Raw genomic sequence first — 17,468 nt, forward strand, 5'->3', positions numbered from 1 at the left:
TAAGTTTTTTCCCTTCAACTTCCCTCCTAAAAGTTTTTTTTTCCTTAAAATTCCCTCCTAAATTGGGGTGCGTGTTATACGCCGGTGCGTGTTATACGCAGATAAATATGGTATATACAAAAATCACTCGTATAGACTGTGTAATTACAAAAGCAAAACCAAAAAATTCAGCAAATAAAGTCCCAAAATATGATAACAAAATAAATAAAATAAAAATAGCGGCGTCTCCTCAAGCTTACTCCGCCTGCTAGTTGCTGTATCACCAAACTACGATCTCCAAAGAGACAAACGTGATGATGTCACAATCACGGGCCCGCAGGCTAGCAGGCGGAGGAAGCTCGAGGAGCCGCGCTATTTTGTTTACACAATGCACTAAGATCAGCTTCATCTTGTAAGTGCAATCTTGTTTGATCTTAATAAATCATTTTAGTACATACTGCACTATGGGTGCAATTCTCTTTTATGTCTTTGAGTGATAAGGACTCAGCTGACCGGGATATCCGTTTAAGTTTTTGGGAGACCCAATTCCCTGGGCTTAGTGTGACCGCCATTGCAGGCATCCCTGCGGGTAAGGAGACTACATACTCACTCTGGGTGCCTAATTTGTTTGGAAGAAGGGCCTCCACTTTTCTCTTCACGGCATCAAGCTGTTTCACTTGCATGGACATTTTTCATTTTATTTTATTTATTTTGTTATCATATTTTGGGACTTTATTTGCTGAATTTTTTGGTTTTGCTTTTGTAATTACACAATCTATACAAGTGATTTTTGTATATATCTTGTGATCACCACTATATATATATATATATATATACTTATATTTGGGGTTTTTTTCTGATGCTTTGTCATTCCATCTTCTGTGATATTTCACTTCTATATTTATGACTCAAATTATTATTATAGTCATTTATAGGATTTACACAATTTTCTCTCTTTTTACTTGTTTATATGATTGTCATTTTCCCTATTTTTGAGGTTTAGGCTATGTTTCCACTAGTGCGACTTTTCATGCGACTTGGGACTGAAAAGTCGCATGACAAATTGTATCCCATGATTTCCAATGAGTACCGTTCATATTTGTGCGACTTCAAGTCGCAGCGACTTCAAAGTAGTCCCTGCACTACTTTGGTCCCACTTTGATGCGACTTGAGGTCCATAGATACAGGCATTGCTTCAAATCGCGGTAAAAAGTCGCGGTAAAATCGCGGTAAAAAATCGCGGCAAAATCGCGCGACTTTGGGGACGCAATAGTGGAAACATAGCCTTAGGGATTTTGCCTTAATTTTCTTCATATGCATTTTTTCACTACTACTGAATGTTCATTCATTTGGTTTTTGTTCCCTTTTTTTCTTGTTTTTGTGGTATAGGGACTTTGTCTTAGTTTTCCATTTCATTTTTCACCACTACTGATTATTCACTTTATTCAGTTTTTTATTTCTGGATACATTCAGCGCCGCACCCACCCCACGTTTTACACTGATTTGAGTTTTTTGTTTTTGTTTTTTTGGTGCTGGCAGCTTTATACACATTAATGTTTTCACTTCTTATTTAAATTTTATTTTCAAGCGCAGCGTTAACCATTCGGTTTTTCTACTAACAATGCAAGATCGCTGCTAAAGTTCCAGCAGCGTTGCACCTTGTGAAGCTCTGCATGACATGCTGGAAATGTTGTCCAGGACTGGAGGGTTGAAGTGACATGAGGGCACCCAACAGTATTCACTACCCAGCCACTGCTGGAATAAAAGCAGAAAACTGGCCAGAATAGTCATGTGAACAGAAAAAATGGCATTCATGAAGACTATCCTGTGGCATTGCTTAGATCTCAGTGAAGTATTCAGCATGCACAACATATGTTAGTGATTTCTGTATATAAGATAAATGGCTTTCTTTTAAACTTTATTGTATCCATTTTATTGTAATTTTGTATCTATTTTTGTTCTTTCCTTTGTATCCCTTGCTGTAATCCATCCTGCTCTTATGAGTTTCAGTACCGCCAAACTTGTAAAAATCAAAAGTCCCCATTTTGAAGACTTATATGCAAGTTATTGGCCATAACAAGGTTATGGGGACCTGGGTACTGCCCTGGGGGACATGTATAAATGCAAAAATAATGATGCTTAAAGTGAAATAATAACAATGAAGAAGGTTCTGATGTGGACTTAAACAGGAATGAACAGTAACAATGAAGAAGGTTCTGACGAGCTTTACATATAGAGCGGGGGGGGGGGGGGGGTCCGCCCTTAGTCTGCCTGTAAAGTGGCAAAAAATTTCATTTAAATTGATTTTCCCGGCTGAAAGCCATTGCTCGCAATAGAAAAATGCCCTTTGGGTCTAGTATGGATTTTAAGGGAAACCCCCACGTGAACATTTTAAAAAAAACGGTGTGAGGTCCCACCCAGAATCTATAACAGAACCTTATCCAAAGATGCAGCCTGCTATGGAGCATGGCTATAAAGTGATGTCAACCAGAGACTCCGCCCTCTTTTGATGTCACCGCCCCAGGCATGATGGGCATGTGATGTCATTTTTAATAAAGGACTTGTCAAAAAAGTTGCATTTTTTTTACACTATACTTTTTTTTGGGTGAATGGGTAGGGGTACTATGTACCCCATACTTATTCACATGGGAGGATGGGATCTAGGGGCCCCCTTGTTAAAGGGGGCTTCCAGATTCAGATAAGCCCCCTGTCTGCAGACTCCCACAACCACAGCCCAGGGTTGTGGGGAAGAGGACCTTGTCCCCATCAACATCGACAGGATGTTTCTATTTCAACCCAATCCTTCCTCTCTCTTGCCCTTTTTAGCCATTTGTTACTTGTTTAAAAAAAATGCAGGCTGCCATACAGGCTACCATAAAGGCTGCTTAATCTGCTATTATTCAGGCTGCAAGTTTAACAAGAAAAAAAAAAAACAATCCATTCCCCACCCCCATCCATGCTAGCAGTCTGGATGGAATAATCTCCACTGCTGTCTGAATAGCATAACTTTGACTGCATCTGATAGTATGTAGTCACTGTAACCATCTGGCTATGCTAATTTTTACACTGACTTTTTCAAGCCAGGTAGTGCTTACAGGGAGCTCAGCGAAGCTGGCCCCCCTACAATCAGCACAAATAAAAACTCAAGTGTGTTTCTTTAGTGCTACGTTTGTGCTGTTTTGTGCCGTAAAAATTTACATTTGTGCTGCTTTTATTTTTAAGATATTAGCAATTGTTTTTTCCAGACTATGACATCACTCAGCCCCCCTACAACGCCCAAATGACACAAAACTGGTCTCGTTGGTTAGTGCTACGTTTGTGCTGTTTTGTGCTGCTAACATTTCCGTTCTATCTCTTATCGTTTTTGCGTTATTAATGATTTATTAAAGGTCACCAAAGGTCACTCAGCCCCCCTACAATGCCCAAATGACACAAAACTGGTCTTGTTGGTTAGTGCTACGTTTGTGCTGTTTTGTGCTGCTAAAAATTCCGTTCTATCTTTTATCGTTTTCTCGTTATTAATGATTTATTAAAGGTCACCAAAGGTCAGTCAGTCCCCCTACAATGCCCAAATGACACTAAACTGGTCTCGTTGGTTAGTGCAACGTTTGTGCTGGTTTGTGCTGCTAACATTTTTATTTGTGCTGTTATGGTTTTTAAGTTATAACAGTTTATTTTTTTTTTCAGACCCCACTCACTTTGCCCACCCTACAATCAGCACAAATAAAAACTCAAGTGTGTTTCTTTAGTGCTACGTTTGTGCTGTTTTATGCCGTAAAAATGTATATTTGTGCTGCTTTTATTTTTAAGATATTAGCAATTGTTTTTTCCAGACTATGACATCACCTAGCCCCCCTACAACGCCCAAATGACACAAAACTGGTCTTGTTGGTTAGTGCTACGTTTGTGCTGTTTTGTGCTGCTAAAAATTCCGTTCTATCTTTTATCGTTTTGGCATTATTAATGATTTATTAAAGGTCACCAAAGGTCACTCAGCCCACCTACAACGCCCAAATGACATAAAACTGGTCTCGTTGGTTAGTGCTACGTTTGTGCTGTTTTGTGCTGCTAAAATTTCCGTTCTATCTCTTATCGTTTTTGCGTTATTAATGATTTATTAAAGGTCACCAAAGGTCACTCAGCTAGTGCTACATTTGTGCTGTTTTGTGCTGCTAAAATTTTTATTTGTGCTGTTATGGTTTTTAAGTTATAACAGATTTTTTTTTTTCAAACCCCACTCACTTTATCCCCCCTACAATCAGCACAAATAAAAACTCAAGTGTGTTTCTTTAGTGCTACATTTGTACTGTTTTGTGCTGTTTAAATTTATGTTCTATCTTTTATCGTTTTTGCGTTATTAATGATTTTTTTAAAGGTCACCAAAGGTCACTCAGCCCCCCTACTACACCCAAATGACACAAAACTGGTCTCGTTGGTTAGTGCCTCATTTGTGCTGGTTTGTGCTGCTAAAATTTTTATTTGTGCTGTTATGGTTTTTTAGTTATAACAGCTTGTTTTTATATTTGTGCTTTTTTGTGTCATAATAATAAAAATCTGTGCTGCTTTTTTTTTAAGATAATAGCAATTTGTTTTTTCCAGATGATGACATCACCCCGCTCTCCTGTCACGTACCTGGTTAGTGAGCTCCTGGTTAGAAAGCAGCCATGGGAGCACAGTGAGGTATGAGTGGCTGTGATCAGTCCAGTAGACTGCGTGGTGGCAGCAGTCAGCAGGTGGATGTGGCGGCAGAACCAGCTGGTGGCAGATGAGCTGGCACTGAGCTTGGCTGGTGGTAGACTGTGGGTAAGCAGCTGGAAGCAGGAGACAGATGAGACCTTGCTGGGCTGAAGAGCTGTAGTAGGCTGGATGAGCAGGATGCAGGGTCAGATGAGCCGGATCCATAATGGTCAGGCAGATCAGGCATAGACGGCACACAACAGGATAGTCGGGTCACAAGCCAAGTCAGCAACAGGAGGTAGATCAGGCAAGAAGAGAAGGCAGAAGCAGAATCCAGAGACAAGCCAAGGTCAGGGCAGGTAGCAGTCAAACGGAGGTCAGGAGCAAGCTGGGTTAGGATCAGAGGTCAAACACAGGAATCAGGAATGAACACACAGAAGCAAAAGGAGATAGAATGGAAAGTAAATAGGCACAAACCAACACAAACGTGGCACTAACCAACCAGCCCGTTTTTCATTTTGTTTGGCTGTTGTAGGGTGTGTCAGGGAAGGCTTTCGCATAGCACAAATGATGTCTCCCTGTACATACATATGCGCATGCGCAGACTGGCAACTGGCTGGGCAGATGAGCGTGAGCCTGTCACCAATGCTGGCACCAGACAGACTATTTAAACAGGCTGCAATTTGGTGTGCCACTTTCCATTCTATCTCCTTTTGCTTCTGTGTGTTCATTCCTGATTCCTGTGTTTGACCTCTGATCCTAACCCAGCTTGCTCCTGACCTCCGTTTGACTGCTACCTGCCCTGACCTTGGCTTGTCTCTGGATTCTGCTTCTGCCTTCTCTTCTTGCCTGATCTACCTCCTGTTGCTGACTTGGCTTGTGACCCGACTATCCTGTTGTGTGCCATCTATGCCTGATCTGCCTGACCATTATGGATCCGGCTCATCTGACCCTGCATCCTGCTCATCCAGCCTGCTACAGCTCTTCAGCCCAGCAAGGTCTCATCTGTCTCCTGCTTCCAGCTGCTTACCCACAGTCTGCCACCAGCCAAGCTCAGTGCCAGCTCATCTGCCACCAGCTGGTTCTGCCGCCACATCCACCTGCTGACTGCTGCCACCACGCAGTCTACTGGACTGATCACAGGCACTCATACCTCACTGTGCTCCCATGGCTGCTTTCTAACCAGGAGCTCACTAACCAGGTACGTGACAGGAGAGTGGGGTGATGTCATCATCTGGAAAAAACAAATTGCTATTATCTTAAAAATAAAAGCAGCACAAATTTTTATTATTATGACACAAAGAAGCACAAATATAAAAACAAGCTGTTATAACTTAAAAACCATAACAGCACAAATAAAAATTTTAGCAGCACAAACCAGCACAAACGTAGCACTAACCAACGAGACCAGTTTCGTGTCATTTGGGTGTTGTAGGGGGGCTGACTGACCTTTGGTGACCTTTAATAAATCATTACTAACGCAAAAACAATAATAGATAGAACGGAAATTTTAGCAGCACAAAACAGCACAAACGTAGCACTAACCAACGAGACCAGTTTTGTGTCATTTGGGCATTGTAGGGGGGCTGACTGACCTTTGGTGACCTTTAATTAACCATTAATAACGCAAAAACGATAAAAGGTAGAACGGAAATTTTAGCAGCACAAAACAGCACAAATGTAGCACTAAAGAAACACACTTGAGTTTTTATTTGTGCTGATTGTAGGGTGGGCAAAGTGAGTGGGGTTTGAAAAAAATAAATAAACTGTTATAACTTAAAAACCATAACAGCACAAATAAAAATTTTAACAGCACAAACCAGCACAAACGTAGCACTAACCAACGAGACCAGTTTCATGTCATTTGGGCATTGTAGGGGGGCTGACTGACCTTTGGTGACCTTTAATAAATCATTAATAACACGAAAATGATAAAAGATAGAATGGAAATTTTAGCAGCACAAAACAGCACAAACGTAGCATTAACCAACAAGACCAGTTTTGTGTCATTTGGGCATTATAGGGGGACTGAGTGACCTTTGGTGACCTTTAATAAATCATTAATAACGCAAAAATAATAATAGATAGAACGGAAATGTTAGCAGCACAAACCAGCACAAACGTAGCACTAACCAACGAGACCAGTTTTGTGTCATTTGGGTGTTGTAGGGGGGCTAGGTGATGTCATAGTCTGGAAAAAACAATTGCTAATATCTTAAAAATAAAAGCAGCACAAGTGTAAATTTTTACGGCACAAAACAGCACAAACGTAGCACTAAAGAAACACACTTGAGTTTTTATTTGTGCTGATTGTAGGGGGGCCAGCTTTGCTGAGCTCTTACAGGGTCAAATTTTATCCAATTCAGCAACATTTAAGCCATCCATGGGGAGTATGAGAGGAGTTACATTGTTCTATGCAGTGATTGTCTCTGCTTCTTATCAAAATACAGAAGCATAATGATACATTGAGAGGAAATTGTGGAAATACTATGACCTCTGAGCAGCATACATTGATGAAGCCATAAAGCTGACCATACTAAAGAAAAAGAATGTACTAAGAAAGGTTGTTTGTTTTTCTAATCATTAGTGGTGCAAATCAACATTTGTTTTCAACTGCAGTGATGAGAAAATTTGAAGGATCAGGATGGAAATTTTTTTCTCAGATGAAGTAATTTATAATAGTATACTGTATTTGGTATTCATTTGGTAAAAACCATTCTTTCTGTGATTGTAAACCCTCTTTATTATTTTTAAAATAACAAGTATGTTATATTTATCTGGTCGTGCAGGCTAATTTCTGAGCTGAAAAAGTGCATGGAAAACACTGCGCTACTGCATAAAAAAACAAAAGATAGCAGCTACATACAATCTGACAAAGACAATAAATATATACATTAAAAAATGTAGCACATAATGTATGTGTAAGTGATTGAAAAAAATAAATTATTTAACATTTGTGCTTCAAAGAAAAAATAATTAAAGAACATCAGCCTGATGGCCTGTGCTGAACGTAGAGAGGAGACGTTGCAGGATTTGGTGGCAGAGGAGGTCAAGTGCCTACTTCAGCTTTATAAGTGACGTCTCTGTCCACCTGATTTGTACCCTGGTTGTTTGCTGTGAGGACCTGCCTGGTGGCCCCCGGAGATCCAAGCAGATTCCAGCCTAGAGGATTCCAGTGAGGGGACGTCGCTTTCCACGCCCTGAGTGGCACACTGCTCATGTGATTCCCTGTCGTTGACATGGGAATCCACGGGATCTGGTAAGAGTTTTTCTACATACCATCCTTTCTACCATTGCCTCATCTCTTTGTTATAGTCCGGTTGTTATGAAGTTCAATTTGGGACAATCATCTGAACACCACCAGACTTCGGAGTCTACTCACCTACCTGGGTTGCGGGACATTATTGTTTATTTATTAATGACTTTATGTTTAGCACAGGCCATCAGGCTGATGTTCTTTTAATTATTTTTTCTTTGAAGCACAAATTTTAAATAATGTATTTTTTTCAATCACTTACGCATACATTATGCGCTACATTTTTTAATGTATATAATTTCTGAGCTGGCTCTGTGTGTCCATAGACACACAGAGTATGGCTTGGCCCGGCCCCCCTCCCTCCTCACTGGCTGTGATTGACTTTCTGACTGCCTTTGAGCCTAAGAGGAGCTGCGAGAGCCGCTGCTTTAATGCATACCGCTGAATCAAGTTCAGCGTCAGGTAAGTATAAGGGGGTAAAAACCTTCAGCCTTTAGCACCACTTTAAAAGCAAATAAAATATTTTGAATTACATTTTAATGTTTTGAGAATGTTCTGAGAAATAGTTTTACAAATTTTCTCAAGGTTCACACATATGCGAATTGAATGCGAGTTTCCCTGCATTAAATTCCCATGATAGGAGAGTGTGACTGGCTCTCAATGAAGCTGGTCCACACATCTCCGCGATGGCCGCGATTCACATTTAAAAAGGGTTCTGTGCATCTTTGGTTCCGATTCAGGTGCAAATTCAGGCAAAAATTCGGACCTGATTCGCACCTGAATCAGTGAACAGCAAAAAAAGAAGGGGGGCAGGGGGGGGGAATATGGGACTTTAAGTGAGGCAGAGACCGGGTATGGTCTCATGCCTCCATCCCTATATATGAACAAAATAAAAGGGGGGCTAAGCGGGACTTTGAGTGAAGCACGTAGTCATCAATGAAGGGTCAGGACAAGATGCTTTATTACATACCATAAAAATTCATATAAATACTTCACGAAATGCGTAGAGCCTTTGTATATGCAATGTTTAAACTGACTATGTCCTCTATATTATTCATTTATACAATTCTATATGTTCATGAGTTTTAAATAGGAAGTTCTCAGGTTGTGTAGGCTCAATCCCTTTCCACTGTCATGTATTATCGTGTTCCTTTTTTGTATATAAATGAATTATATCGTGACATTATTTATTTGTAAGAATTTTTATGGTATGTAAGAAAGCATCTTGTCCTGACCCTTCACTGATGACTACGTGCTTCACTCAAAGTCCCGCTTAGCCCCCCTTTTATTTTGAATCAGTGAACAGGACGCACTGAACCCCATGCTGTGAACCGTGGCTGCAGCATATGTGAACCCAGCCTTATGCCGTGTACACACGGGCGGACTTTTCAGCATCAAAGGTCCGATGGTCTTTCCAACGGACTTTCGACTGACTTTTGATGGACTTCCGATGGACGTTTGAACGAACGGACTTGGCTACACACGATCACACCAAAGTCCGACGGATTCGTACGTGATGACGTACGACTGGACTAAAATAGGGAAGTTCATAGCCAGTAGCCAATAGCTGCCCTAGCGTCAGTTTTTGTCCATCAGACTACCATACAGACGAGTGGATTTTTCGACCACTCGAGTCCGTCGGAAAGATTTGAAACATGTTTCAAATCTGATTTTCAACCGAAAAAAGTCAGCTGCAGGTCCGATGAAGCCCATACATGGTCGGATTGTCCGACGGATTCGTCCCGTCAGACCAGTCCGATCGAAAAGTCCGCCCATGTGTACATGGCATAAGACTTTTCATTAAAAAATATATCTATGGCCACATGGATAAAAAAAATCCATGTCTGGTAATGTGCTTGTGCAGTTGCTGGGAGACCTTTTGGATAAGGCAAAAGACACATATTTTCAACTGTGAATGCATGCACTATTTTTAACTTGCACTTTCAAAGTGTTTGCCTTAAAAAAAAAAAAAAAAAAAAAAAAACAACCTCTTGTTCTGCTTTAGGATTTTTTATTATTATTAATTCTCATTGATTAAATTACAGGCCATGCAAACAGACAAGATTTTTTTTTTTTAAATAAAAAAATAAATACTCATGCAGGACATACTAGCAGACAAGATATAAAATTCATAATTTAAAAGCATTATTACAATTGCAATGTGTGAAGTGCAATAACTGATGACAACCAATCCAGCCCATTTCACTTAAGCGTTCTTAGTAAAGGAGGAAGCTTAAATCTGTATAGATGGAATGGATAATCACATTACTACCTCTCTTTGCACTTTACTGTTAGTGTAAAGTCTTGTCAGTTAAAGTAAAGCCAGGCCATATTCAACCTAATGGAATCACCATATTACAGCCAGAATCAAGAATGCATTTGAGTACTGTAGATTGAAAATTTCATGTGGTACATTGTTTGTAATATTCAGTAACTTTATACATTTTTGAAATGGTTAATTTGCAGGGCCACTTGTGAAATCTTCCCTGTCCAAAGAACATAATCTATAACAAGGAGACATCTTTTCTGCCTGCACTACGCCTGCGGATAACGGCTGCGGGCTCCTATCAAACTGTAATTATCCAAGTCTGGATCTCTGCTAATTGGGACTCTGGGGTAATGATTCCTCCAATCTGTGTATTAAGAGGGCCGACATGAACCATCTCAAGGGCCACGGCCATGTCAGATATTGCCCATCTCAAAACAAGCGGCATGGGAGGAAATCTCATCAGCCCAAAGAGATCGTTAGCTTAATTCTATTGTCCTGAAACAGCTCCCCTGGGTCAGAGTACAGACTCTCCTCCTGGATTTTCTTGTACAGAACATGTTCTCAGACCATCAGCTTGAAGGTTACTGACTACCACAAGTAAAACATCAGCTGGCCTTGCCTTTAAAAGCCTATTTTTTTTACATTCTCTTTGCAGAGTAACTTTTGATACAACATTGCAGGACTGAATTTTTTATACAACATTGAAAGAGTCATATCATTATGACTATTATGTCTTATCAAATATTTTAACTGACAATTATATGCACAATTCCGATGACATTAAAACATTACTAAAGGCAATTTTTTAAAAAATTAAAATAACAAACATGTTATACTCACCTCTGTGCAATGGTGTCTCACAGAGTGGCCACAAACCTCCTCTTCTCAGGTTTCCTGCGGTGCTGTCCACTCCTCCTGTTCAGTGTCTGCCCCCATTGCAAGTGTCTGAGCTGGGCTATGTGTGTCTATAGACACACATAGTGTGGCTCAGCCCACCCCCCAGCTTCCTCTTCATTGAATACACAAGCCAATGGCTCCCATTGCTGCCTCTATGTCCACTGAGGAGAGAAAAGAGAGCAGTGCTGCTGCTCTTAGGCACAATGCTGGATTGGGTTCAGGCTCAAGTAAGTATTTTGAGGGACTGGGGGGGTAATCTTGGAAGATTTTTTTTTATCTTAAAACAGAGAAAGGACCAGACTTTTTCTGGCACTTTTTGTTTATCAGTTTTTTTTTTTTTGCTCTGAAAATTTTTTTGTTCTGAAAATTTGGAATTCATTAGAAAATGAATAAACAAAATGAAACAAATCCACCCGAAATAAAAAAATCTGTTTTGCACATAGTTCCCTTAAGAACTACCTTTTTGCTTTGTTTTTTACTACCTACAACTAATTAAGGTAAGCATTTGCACCAGTGACGGTAACTTTATAGATACGAGTGGCAAATTCAGGTATTTCTTACTACTGACACTTTAAGAACCTATCACTATGGCATCAACACATTCTTAAACATTACAGCTGGTTCTCCATTTAGGAAACTGGTGGTGATTAAGACAAACTCTGACTTGACATGCAGAGGTATGCCAGTACTCAGAGGGGGCCATACCAGTGCACGGAAGCTGTCATGTATATGACAGCTTCCGAGCACAGAACTGCATCCTTGACCAAATTCATCTGTCAGTTAGATTCCCCAGCCAAAAGGAAACTGTAAGCAAAAGGGCCAGGGTTACAGCTGATGTCATTACCTAAACATTGGCAATGCCCATGTTTGGGAGATGACTTGTCACTGAGTGGGTGGAGTCTAATAGGGGACTGAGAATCTAGTGTAGCACTACCTCTGAAGGAGCCACTTGATTATTTGGGCTATTTATTCTGTTCTTTGACTCGAACAACCTCAGCCCCTCTGGCTGAATGAAAATTGCTGCAAGCACTTTTTAGAACATAAGCATAGATCCCTTTGTTTTTTTTCGCTTTCAGGATGGCAGTGGTGAAGACGTCTTTATTTGCGATGGATTTACAAGGGGGGACACTGTTTTTTTTTAATTTTAAATAAAGGAATTGTTAAAAGCCTGTCTACTATTTTTATTTTTATATATTTATTTATATACAGTATCTCACAAAAGTGAGTACACCCCTCACATTTTTGTAAATATTTTATTGTCTCTTTTCATCTGACAACACTGAAGAAATTACACTTTGCTACAATGTAAAGTAATGAATGTAGTGAATGTAACAGTGTAAATTTGCTGTCCCCTCAAAATAACTCAACACACAGCCATTAATGTCTAAACCGCTGGCATCAAAAGTGACACCCCCTAAGTGAAAATAACCAAATTGGGCCCAAAGTGTCAATATTTTGTGTGGCCACCATTATTTTCTAGCATGGAGTTCACCAGAGCTTCACAGTTTGCCACTGGAGTCCCCTTCCAATCCTCTGACAATATCACAGAGCTGGTGGATGTTAGAGACCTTGCGCTCCTCCACCTTCCATTTGAGGATGCCCCACAGGTGCTCAATAGGGTTTAGGTCTGGAGAAATGCTTGGCCAGTCCATCACCTTTACCCTCAACTTCTTTAGCAAGGCAGTGGTCGTCTTGGAGGTGTGTTTGAGGTCGTTATCATGTTGGAATACTGCCCTGCGGCCCAGTCTCCAAAGGGAGGGGATCATTCTCTTCTTCAGTATAACACAGTACATGTTGGCATTCATGGTTCCCTCAATGAACTGTAGCTCCCCAGTGCCGGCAGCACTCATGCAGCCCCAGACCATGACACTCACACCACCATGCTTGACTGTAGGCAAGACACAATTGTCTGTGTACTCCTCACTTGTTTGCCCCCACACACACTTGACACCATCTGAACCAAATAAATTTATCTTGGTCTCATCAGACCACAGGACATGGTTCCAGTAATCCATGCCCTTAGTTTACTTGTCTTCAGCTAACTGTTTGTGGGTTTTCTTGTGCATCATCTTTAGAAGAGGCTTCCTTCTGGGAAGACAGCCATGCAGACCAATTTGATGCAGTGTGCGGCGTATGGTCTGAGCACTGACAGGCTGACCCCCCCCCCTTCAACTTCTGCAGCAATGCTGGCAGCACTCATATGTCTATTTCCCAAAGACAACTCTGGATATGACACTGAGCACTTGCAAGCTTTGGTCGACCATGGCGAGGCCTATTCTGAGTGGAACCTGTCCTGTTAAACCACTATATTGTCTTGGCCACCGTGCTGCAGCTCAGTTTCAGAGTCTTGGCAATCTTCTTATAGCCTAGGCCATCTTTATGTAGAGCAACAATTCTTTTTTTCAGATCCTCAGAGAGTTGTTTGCCATGAGGTGCCATGTTGAGCTTCCAGTGACCAGTATGACAGTGTGAGAGCGATAACACCAAATTTAACACACCTGCTCCCCATTCATACCTGAGACCTTGTAACACTAATGAGTCACATGACACCGGGGAGGGAAAATGATAATTGGGCCCAATTTGAATATTTTCACTTAGGGGTGTACTCACTTTTGTTGCCAGTGGTTTAGACATTAATGGCTGTCTGTTGATTTATTTTGAGGGGACAAAAAATTGACACTGTTATACAAGCTGTACACTGTTTACATTGTAGCAAAGTGTCATTTCTTCAGTGTTGTCACACGTGAGGGGAGCGCTCACTTTTCTGAGATACTGTATATATTGTTTTTATATATATATATATTATATACAATAATTCCCCCACCCCGCATACCCCCACAACCACAGCTCAGAGTTGTGTGGAAGGGACCCTTGTCCCCATGGGTATAAGGTGCTTTGGGGGGGAAGAGCCCCCCCGTCCCAAAGCCCCTCCCATGTTGAGGGTATGTGGCCTGGTATGGTTCAGGAGGGGGTGGCGCTCGCTCGTGCCCCCCCTTTGCTGACCTGCCATGCTGCATGCTCGAAAAAGGGTCTGGTATGGATTAGGGCCCAACGCCTTTTTTTTTTTACTATATTTACCGGCAAATGTTTTTTTTTATTCAGCTGTCAGTGGGGAAGTCCATTGACAGCTGATGACTCATCGGTTGTTAAGGATGCCATGGCAGGCTTCCCGGCCCCACTGCTTAAAGCCGAGTTCCACCCAGACATGGAACTTCCACAGATCAGATTCCTCCCCCCTTTCGGTGCCACATTTTTTTCCTTTCAGGGGGGAAGCTTGGAGCGGATACCTGTAAAATCCAGGTATCTGCTCCCACTTTCAGGAAAAGATCCTTGTGCAATAATCTACACATGTGTAGCTTATCGCAAAAGGCGTGTCCGGCCCTCCTTCTCCCCCCTCCACCGCTGCCTTCTGAGAGACACACAGGTCCCAAAAGAAAGCAGGGACCATTCAGAAAGCCCAGCGTGACTCGCGCATGCACAGTAGGAAACAGACTGTGAGGCTGTAAGGCTTCACTTCCTGTTTCCCTTATGCCCCGTACACACAATCAGATTTTCCGACAATAAATGTTGGATGTGAGCTTGTTGGCGGAAAGTCCGACCGTGTGTATACTCCATTGAACATTTCTTGGCGGATTTTCTGCCAACAAATGTTGGCTAGCAGGTTCTCAAATTTTCCGCCAACAAATGTTTGTTGTCTGACTTTCCAATCGTGTGTACACAAGCCTGTTAGACAAAAGTCGGAATCAAGTATGAAGCCGGAAGCGCTCAGTCTTGTAAAACTAGCGTTCATAATAGAGATATCAAGTACGTCTTGTACTACGTCACTATGTTTGTAATTGTTGGCCAACATTTGTGTGACCGTGTGTATGCAAGACAAGTTGGAGCCAACATCCTTCGAACAAAAATCCACTGTTTTGTTGTCGGAAAGTCCAATCATGTGTACAGGGCATTAGTAAGGATGGCGGTGCCTGCACCCGGAGCCGAGGGATGGGTTGGCTTTGGGTGCTAACATTACAGGCTCCCAGGATAGGTAAGTGTCCATATATTAAAAGTCAGCAGGTACAGGATTTATAGCTGCTGACTTTTAATTTTTGCTCGGGCCGAACTATTTGCCCAACACTAGTGAAGAATAGCTGGCTCTTAAGAAGTGGGCTGGGAAGCCGGGTGCCACATCCTTGACAACCCATTATTCATTATCTGTCAGCGGGCTTCCCTACTGAAAGCTAAAATGTAAAAAGTGCCGGCAATGAAAAATTCTGAAAAAAAGCAGCGTGGGTTCCCCCCCATCTATACCAGGCCTTTTGGGGCTGGTATGGATTTTAAGGGGGACCACACACCAATTTTTCTTTAAATGGCTTGGGGTACCCCTACCCACTCACCAAAAAAGTGTAAAAAGTGAATAAAAACACAATACAAGTTTTTGACAATTCCTTTATTAAAAAATGAAAAAAGTCCTGCGGTGTAGATCCTTCATCTATCACGTTGCCCGCCACACACCCAGACCTGAAAAAAAAACAAAAAACCTCTTGTCTTGTCGAAGGCTCCTGCCATCTGCCTGCTCCGCTGTCTGAAATTTCTTAAATAGCTAAGGGGTGCGGTCACCCAGCAACATCACCGGGTGACCCCGCCTTCTTTTGACATCAACGACCGGGACATGCTGGGTCGGTGACATCACAAGGAGGTCGGATCACTCTTTGACGCCATCGGGTGACTCCACCCCTTAGTTATTTAAGAAATATCAGACAGTGGAGCAGGCAGACTTTGGGAGCCTTTGACGAGATCAGATTTTTTTTGGGTCTGGCGGCACTAATTGGCATTGTAATTAACGATGGATCAACACCAAGGGATTTTTTTTTCATTTTTTATTTTTTTAATAAAGGAATTGTCAAAAGCTTGTGTCTTTATTCACATTTTTGGTGAATGGGTAAGGGTACCATTAGGGGGGCATGATCTGGGGGCCCCCTTGGTAAAGGGGGCTTCCAGATTTTGATAAGCCCCCACCTGCAGACCACTGGCCAGGGTTGTGGGAAAGAGGCCCTTGTCCTCATTGACATGGGGACAAGGTGCTTTGGTGTGGAGAGGGCAGAGCCACCTTGCCCCAAAGCACCCCCCTATGTTGAGGGCATGTGGCCTGGTATGGTTCGGGGGGTATACCGTTTTTTTTATTATTTTGGCTTGGGTATCCCCTAAAATCCATTTTAAACCTGAAGGCCTGGTATGGATTGAGAGAGGGACCCCATGCTGTTTTTTCTGAATTTTTCATTGTAGGCATTCTTTTGTTTACATTTCAGCTGTCAGTGGGGACGCACGCTGACAGCTGATGAGTCATCGGTTGTTAAGGATGTGGTGGCCGGCTTCCCACCTGCTCCTTAACAACTAGCTTTTCTTTACACTGAATTTGAATCAATCGAACATTTTTAGACCGTTCCAAATTTGAATTGTTCTGAAAATTTTGAATTCATCAGAAAATTAACAAACAAAAAAATATACTAAACTTCAGCTTTTACTGCTCTTTTTTTAAAGAGGAGAATTCAATTTAGTTTTACTTAAATCATCCCTCCCCTTCTCTCCAATGCTTGGGAATGTTGATGGATACTTGGCGTACTCACTTATAATGCAGGACTGGTGGTCCTGCATTGTACACAATGATTATGTCACAGTGCCTGCAACTGACTGAGCAACAAAAAGAATTTCCCCACAGACACATATTTTCAATACTTTTGGGATAGCATACACTTTAATGTTCCCCTAGACAAAAAAATGAGCATTTAACCCTTGCAATGTGGGGGACCCTCACTGCAAGGGTTACTTTAGATTTTACCTGAACTTCAGATTTAAAAGTACAAAAAAATTCTTTCTGTTATTAAAAGAGTTGCTACTTTCCTGTTTCACCACCAATGCATGCCACTGATCTTCACACTCTCTTTTGAAGAATTACTGCAACTAAAGATTATTTAGCATCTCAAACATTTCTTAGTCTGAAGGACACAGTAGTGATATATCCACCAGCAAAGTCAACCACAATGTTCAGTGGGGGATCAGACATCCAACACCCCTGAAAGTGTGTCGACAGCATCAGTTGGCTGACCTATGTGAAACGACATGTGTACACACACAAGAATACAGACTACTGTGGACTGTTGGGGATTACATTACTGTGTGATCTACAAACTGGTATCTTAGTCCAGGATGCAGATGATCCTTCTGGGGACAGAGGAAGGGGAAGTCACTATCAGGGCAGTATAAAAATAATAAGCTGAATGTTCTTATCTGGTAGGCAGTGAAATACACCTTAAATCTCGTCAAGGGCAACTTGATATCACTGTTTGTCACTACTTTCTAAAATGTTGGGGTGTTTCAGATAGCGTGTTCCCCACTGCACACTGTGGT

This window comes from Aquarana catesbeiana, linkage group LG10, assembly GCF_042186555.1.
Source record: "Aquarana catesbeiana isolate 2022-GZ linkage group LG10, ASM4218655v1, whole genome shotgun sequence".
NCBI lineage: Eukaryota > Metazoa > Chordata > Amphibia > Anura > Ranidae > Aquarana > Aquarana catesbeiana.